The 8204-nt window shown below is 32.6% G+C and overlaps 1 long non-coding RNA gene across 1 annotated transcript in view; it reads left to right on the forward strand.

The window, feature by feature from the left end:
• Positions 4273-8204, forward strand: part of LOC110263905 — a 21797-nt gene continuing 17865 nt past the window's right edge. Inside the window, exon 1 of the long non-coding RNA XR_002349639.1 lies at positions 4273-4370. This is a non-coding gene — a long non-coding RNA (uncharacterized LOC110263905). The remainder of the gene's footprint in view (positions 4371-8204) is intronic.

Genomic DNA, 8204 nt, shown 5'->3' on the forward strand with positions numbered 1-8204 from the left:
TAGCACCCTTTCTAGCAACTCGTTGGGAGATGACCTGGGACTCAAACTCCCAGTATTTTTATTCTAAACTTTTTGTGACAACCTTTCTAAATTGATGAGGCAGATTTTTGCTGGTTATGAGCTATACTCGCAGCGCTGTTCTATTATATTATAATCTCTTAATTGGTTTAACTTCTGCCACGCATCAGTTCTTCATGTGGAAGTCCTGAATACTGGCAGTTTTGCTGCACTATAGTAATGAGTTGAGGGTTTAATTCAAAGCTACTTGCTCTGATGTAAGGTATGTTAATACTTCTTCTATAAAAGTCAGCAGTGGAATTTGTATAAGATCCTAGAGTTCTTCTGAACTCTTCATTCCCATTTGGGTTCATGATGAAGAAAGGTAGAAGAAGAGAAAGAATGTGGGATAAAAAAATTTTTTCGAAAATTAAATAAATAAATAAAATAAAAATGGAAAACTAATTTGAAAATAAAAGAAATAATTAAGAAATTTTGAAACTTAAAAGAGAGAGAGGAATTAGTTAGTAAGTTTTGCAAAAGAAGAGAGAGAATATAAGAAACTAATTAGAAAATATTTGAAAACAAGATAAGATATAAGATTAGAAAAGATTTGAATTTAAAATTTAAAATTAGAAAAGACAAGATTAGAAACTAAAAAGATTTGAAAAATAATTGATTTTAAAATTTAATATTAGAAAAGATAAGATAAGTTAGGTAAGACAAGATAGAGAAGATAAGTTTTTAAATTAAAAAGATTTGAAATTTAAATTTTAAATTTTGAAATTTTAAATTTTAAATTTTGAAAAAGTCAACAAGATAAGATAAAGATTTTTAAAAAAATTTAAATTTTGACAAGGTTTGATTTTTAAAATTTGAATTTGAAATAAGATAAGATAAGATAAGATTTTTGAAAAAGATAAGATTTTTTTTAAAAGATTTGATTTTAAAAGGATTTGAATTTTGAAATTTTAAAACTAAGATAAGATAAGATAAAAAATTTAAAATAAAAATCTGAATTTTTTAATGTAAATTTCGAAAATTCAATTAAAATAAAAATAAAAAAGATATTTTTTATTTTTGAATTTAATGAGGAAAGAGAAAAACAAGTAAAAGACACAAAACTTAAAATTTTTAGATCTAGGAAGAGTAATTTTCGAAAATTTGAATACAAACACCAAAAAGACACCAAACTTAAAATTTTTAAGATCAAAACAAAATAAAAAACAAGAACACTTTGAAGATCGAGAAGAACACCAAGAACAAAACTCAAGAAATTCAAAGAACACAAGAACGTGCAAAAGACACCAAATTTAAAAATTTTTAAAAACCAAACACAAAATTTTCGAAAATTATAAAAGAAAAACACAAGAAGACACCAAAGTTAAAGATTGACACAAGATTTAACTAAAGAAAATATTTTTGAAATTTTTTAGAAAGAAAGACTCAAAATTTTCAAAAATTTAACCAAGAACACGGACAAAAGACTCAAACCAAAAACAAAAATTAAACAAAGAAAAGAAAAATATTTTTGAAAATTTTTTTTATTTTTTTCGAAAATAAGGAAGAAAAAAAATAAAAATAAAAGACTCAAACAAAATAAAAAAATACCTGATCTAGTGAATAAGATAACCCGTCAATTGTCTAAACTCGAACAATCTCCGGTAACGGCGCCAAAAACTTGGTGCACGAATCCCCACACCTTCGTACTGGTGTACCAGCAAGTGCACTGGGTCGTCCAAGTAATACCTGAGCGAGTCAGGGTCGATCCCACGAGGATTATGGTTTGAAGCAAGCTATGGTTACCTTGCAGGTCTTAGTCTGGCTAAATTAAGAAGGTTGTTAGATTGAGACAAGGGCAATTAGTAACAGGAATATGGTATAAATTACTTTTTATATCAAACAGAATTAGTAATAGGAATATAGTTGAGGATAGGAGTTGCTTAGCCTTTTTGAATTAACTCTGGCATTACTGTCTCATTTGCTTGTGAGTGATTTCTTCTATGGCAGGCTGTATATGATCAATGCCATGGGCCGTGGTCGTCAATCTCCTCTGCTCCAGATCAAACGCCATTGGTCGTGGTCATCCAATCTGATGGAGGGTGAAGCTCTAGCAGATCATTTTCTTGGTGATCCTACTCAAAACGCCACAGATAAGGTCGAATTTTCTGGATCAGAGAATGCTGCTTCTTTGGGTTCTAGCCTATACCACAGAGACCCTAATCTCCCTGAAAATTGGCTGAACTGGTGTCTTGAGAAGTCCCCAATGAAGTCGTGGATTAGCCGTCTGAGAGATGCATAATCAAGCTGGCAGTTCACGCTTTCCAGTCACGTATTCACACGAACCCAAGTAGACACGGGTGGTTGTCAGGCACGCGGTACTAGTATGATGAATAGAGCTGATTGTCACTGATCATCCTATTCACCATGTTGAAGAACGAGTATGCATCTTAGAAATAAATCAAAACACAGATCGAAGAGAAACAGTAATACTTTTATTAATTCATAGGATTCAGCAGAGCTCCTCCCCTCAACTTAGGAGGTTTAGAAAATCATATTGAAAGGAAATACAATAAAAAAATAAAAATAATCTGAATGATAGGCGAAGAACCTTAACAAAGAGTGATCTTCTACTATAAATACTAAGCTAATGACTAGTAAGGGTAAAATAGTCTTTTTAGTGCTAAAATCCACTTCAGGGGCCCACTTGGTGAGTGTTTGGGCTGAGTTTTGATGAGATCCGTGTGCTATAAGGCATCTAGGGTGTTGAACGCTGGCTAGGGGGTCCTCTTTGGGCATTTGGACGCTAGTCTCTACTCCTTGGGCGTTGGACGCCTGAAAGGGGGCAAGAGGCTGGCGTTGGATGCTAGTTTTGGGCCTTCTAATCTGAAGTAAATTATGGACTATTATATATTTCTGGAAAGTTCTAGAAGTCAGCTTTTCATAGCTATTGAGAATGCTCCATTTGGACTTTTGTATCTCTAGAAAAGCTCGTCCGAGTGCAAGGAGGTCAGATCCGGACAGCATCTGCAGTACTTTCTCTGTCTCTGAATCAGACTTTTGCTCCATCTCCTCAATTTCAGCCAGAAATTACCTGAAATTATATAAAAACACAAAAACTCAAAGTAGAATAAAAAATGTGAATTTGACACTAAAACCTATATAAACTTAATAAAAATTAAACAAAACATACTAAAAACTATATGAAAATGATGCCAAAAAGCGTATAAACTATCCGCTCATCAAGAAGGAAGAGAGGAGAAGGGGGAATGTTGCCGAAAGAAAAGGGAACTGCTATCGCCATCACACGCCTCTCCGTTGCCGTTGATTTTTCCAGAAGAAGATGCGTTGAGAGAAGAGTCGTGGGCCAGGCCAGAGATCGCCGAGGGGAAGAGAGCTGACGTCGCATCTGCTGCAGGCTTGCCGTCGTCGCCATCATGGAGCCGCGAGGAGGCTATCACCGGTGCGAGCTCGCGGAGGGAGAGAGGGATCCCGCGAGGTCACTGCTGAGCCGCCGTTGATGCGAGCAACAGAACACGTGAGAGGGGTTCGAGGCTGCGCCATTAGCGTCACCATCGTTCTGTTCTGCCACTGCCACCATTGCTACTGCATCACTGTCGGAGCTCCTCGCTGCCGCCCTGATTGCCGGAAGTCACCGTTAAATCTGCTTTAGGTTAGGGATCGGAGTTGCAAACAGCTCGACCGGTTGGGTAGGGAGGTCTTCCCATTCAGAAAAGTCCGTTAGTAGGGGAGTTAACCCGGCGTCAATCAATTTTTTCTTCTGGAAACGACCAAAAAGAGCAGGAGCAGGGCTTACTTGTAATGGTGGGCAAGGGATGCAGATATGTCATAAAGATGAAGCTTTCAAGTGGGACTATGAAACTCAATCTCCATCATCAAAGACAAGGAAATCAACTTCACTAGATGGTGAGCTACCTAATTCTTTCTTTCACCCTACTGCTTAGTCTTGCCCAGGGAACAATGCTTTACGGGTCTCCAAAATTGTTTGGACATTTTACGTTTTCATAAATTTTATAACTTGGGGGGTTTGCCCTATTCTTTTTAATTTCTGGCTGAGTCATTACTACTACCGTTGCAAACTGTTCAGTTGATACTGCTACTGTAACAATTACGCCTCTGATTTCTCCTAATTGTGACATCGAAGTATGGGATTTATTTTAAAATTAATCATTTTAACTTATGAAGTTTAGTGAGTAACTGCAAATAATTTATAAATATTTTGTGTGATTGATTGATAGAAATAAGCTTAGTTTGAAGTTGTGTTAGTTTGGTATTGAGATGATGTTTTGGTGTTTCAATTAGTTTATTGAGTTTTGATTAGATTGTTGGATTCGTGACTGCAATTATAATTGGTTTCTTGATCATTTGAGAATGTTGAAATTCTTATTTTTAGCTAACTATGTTGTGTTTAAAAATTGTAATGTTATTGAGTTTAGATTTTCGCTATGATTGTGATGGTAAAAATTGTAATGTTAAAAATTCTGATTTTTGCTGAAATCATCTAACTGAATCATTTAAGTATTTGATAACTTAGATGAAGGTCGTCAAATTAGAGGATATATTAACTTGTTTGGTAGATACAATGAACTGTATTTATTTATTGAATTTTTTAGTTGAATTTTGCTTGTGTAATAGATGTGCTCAAAGAAGAATTTGAAGAGCAACAAACACGGTAAGAAGAAGAATTAGCTTGAGTGAAAGCTCAATTGGAAGCTTAACAAGCCGTTGTGAACTCTTTCATAGCGCGCTTTGACAATGAAAGAAACTAGAAAATTAAAGGTAATCTTAAAATTGCTTATGGTTTTAATACATATTCATAGATGATTCATATATTATTATTATAGTTTAATTGTATATGGATCTATTTATTACATTTTACTTGTGCCATGGTTGATAAATGACAAATGTCCTATTATTTGATTTGATAAATTTGGTTGTGTATTGGCTGAGAAATAAGTAATGAATTGGTTGTTATTGATGGAACCATAGACAGTGGAAATATTCAAATTTTAGGGGAGGTTTTGCCAAATTTTTTCTAAAAAATTTGAATAAAAGTTAATGGAAAAATTGTAATTGGTGTTATATATTGTTTCTAATTTTTTGTTTCGGTTTTTCTCATTTACAGGAGTGCTAAAATGATGACAACATGCTACCTAAAGGACTCAAAAATATTTTGATTCATAGAGACACTAATCTATGTTAGACTTTTAACTTCTGGTTGAACTTGTGTAAGAAATATAACTTGTAGAACTAATGTACACATTAATGTTATTTTGTTCTAAAACAATTTTAGTTAAATGAAGCATGTTTGAATTATCTATATTTTTACATATTATATAAATATTGACTTGCTCAGTAAAGTAGTTAATATATCAATTAATTAAAAAAATAATTTGGTAAATTATGTATATAATTTATATTAAAAAAAATTGTTACAAAATAAATATTGTACTTTTGTAACTAAAGAAAATAAAATATTACAAAATCAAGTTATATTTTGTAACAAAATTTTATGATAGGAAAAAATATATTGTCACAAAAAATATTTTGAAAATCAAAATTTGTTATCACTTTTGTAACGAATTTTGATTTTTGTATCAAAAAAATTTGTTACAAAATATTTCTTTGAATTATAACAGTTTCATTTTTTGTTACAAAATTTTTTTGTAACGGAACATACTGCAACAACTCTTTTTTTTGTTACAAATTCCTTTTGTTTCAAAATTCTAGTCTTTTGTAACAATTTTTTTATTACAAATATTACTTTTTCTTATAGTCACAACTTGAATAATTTTTTTGAAATCATTCTAATTTTTTAAATTTTGAAAATTAGAATTACATGTGCCAGTAAAAAAATTAATTCGAAGAGTGACTTCTCCAATCGTGATGTGGGCGGTCGGCATAGACACTTGACGTCGATCATAGCTAACCACCTGACCTGCAAACTAAGCCATTTACAACTACAAAAAACTTTACGCTTAAGTCGAAAATAAATTGTGACGAGACATTACTAAACTTAGACTTATAAATACATATATAATTATAGAATGATGATATTAAAACTAGGAGTCCATAAAAAAGACTCGAACATCGTAAGACGTCATAACAAGAAAAACATTGAGTACCGTCAGATTTATCGTAAAAAATAATCAGACGGTATAAACCTCGCCGGTAAATATTTACTGTCGTAATTTTTTCGTCCGACGGTAATTACTGTCGGATATTGCGACGGATTATCGGCTCGAAAAACCAATTGGTTTACATTTAATTTTTTCACACAATTAGTGGTCCATTCATAAATAATAAAAAAATTTTATTTAAAATAAATAATACAATGTTTAAATAAATTAAAAGTCAAATACATCAAATAATTTGTATTCTAAATATTTTTATGATCATTTTTGTATTTTTATTTTTCTCATATACAAGTACAGTTACAAGCATGTATTGTCAGTTATAACGCCAGTATACATTTTTCCATAAATAATTATATTTTTGCACTCCAAAAACTTTCTAAGTTCAAATTTTATCTGTAAATTTTTAAATTATAAAATTTCAATTTTAATCTAGACCGGACAATTTAAACACTCTTAACTCATTTTCAATTATATAATCGACTAGTTAAAATTTCTGGGTCTTATAAGAAACATCTGAAAGAGCCGAAAAGAAACGTCCACTAAAATACAAAAGAAACATCCAAAATATAAGATAAAAAGCATTCAAAACTTAGTAAAAAATTATCCAAAATATCCAAACATAGGAGGAGGGAGGGTGCGGCGTGAACGCGGATGCGGATGTGGACACGAGAGAATCTTGTGACAGTGCTACACGATGATACAACGACAGTGACAGCAGCTCAAGGGGGTGTTGGGTGTGATCGCTTCACTCGCGCGACTTCTCCCTGCAACAGAGACATGACCGGCCGCGAGAATTTCCTCCAGCAGCAGTGCAGGCAGCACACTGCGGAGGCGACGATGTGGCGATCTACGTGACAGGAGTCGGGACACTTCCACTGTGGTGATGCAAAGATTTGCTTGAATGAGAATGTTGACGCGATAAGAGGAAATGCAGACACGATTATGGATTGTATTTATAGGACGGTTACTTTACCTAATCTTTATTATTTAAAATCTGGTTAATGTTAATTATTCAAATTTTATTTTTTTAAATTAAAATTAATAATTATTAAATAAAGTTATTTAAGTTGGGTGATTTTTTTTTAAGTTGGGTGATTTAAGTGTTCGTTCTCTATATTTTTTCATATGGGTTACTGTGTATTAACTATTTATATTACAAATGGATAATTTTTGTACCCTAGCAAATGGTTTGATAAAAAAGGTTTGTGGGCTGGATTTGACAAATTGCGCTTGGGTGTCCAAACTCCACTCTTAAGATATATTCGCCATTCACTATTCTTGTTTGATAGATTTTGGGAGGTTTAGATGTATTATATATAGAATTTAATTTTGAGATATTGTCAATGTAAAATAATTTTATACGTACATTCAATTATGTAATGTCACATTAGTAAAAATAACTAACTTTTACATTGACCATGTGAATGATTATCCAAAAGAACGAATATAATTGCACGATTGTATAAAATATTTTACACTGTCAGTGCATCAAAATTAAACTCTTATATATAATGTCCAAAAATTTTCGGTGCATTCTAAATAAGGAGCAGCAACGCATTTCTTCCATCCATCAGCGCTGGTCCGTGGAGAAGAGTTTTTATGTTGATACTTGCTTTGATTTATTAGGAAGTGTTTATTTTGAGAGGCTAAAATTAGAACTAAGAAGTTGAGACTCGGTATTATATTTGTCTCAAGACACAAAATTTTGAGTCCTTATAATATTTTCAAAAAGTGAGGACACAGAAAACTAAAATTTTTGAGAATGAAAACTAAAACTTTAACCACATTTCTTTTCGAATATATCTTCGTTCAACATTTCAAATTCTCATTCTACTCCATTCTCCGGTGAAGACAATAGAACACAAAACAAGGCTGGACAAGACAGTAGCAGTTTTTCGGTGAGCTTTCCTTCTTCGATGGCGATACAACGACGGAGTAACTTGTCGAGGGTGAAGATCACAACAACAACGGTGATAGCAACAGAGAAACTTTTCCTTGCGACCTTCTCTTTCTTCTCCCTGTTTTTTTTTTTCTTTTTTTTGATGTGTG

This window comes from Arachis ipaensis, chromosome B06 (assembly GCF_000816755.2).
Source record: "Arachis ipaensis cultivar K30076 chromosome B06, Araip1.1, whole genome shotgun sequence".
Classification (NCBI taxonomy): domain Eukaryota; kingdom Viridiplantae; phylum Streptophyta; class Magnoliopsida; order Fabales; family Fabaceae; genus Arachis; species Arachis ipaensis.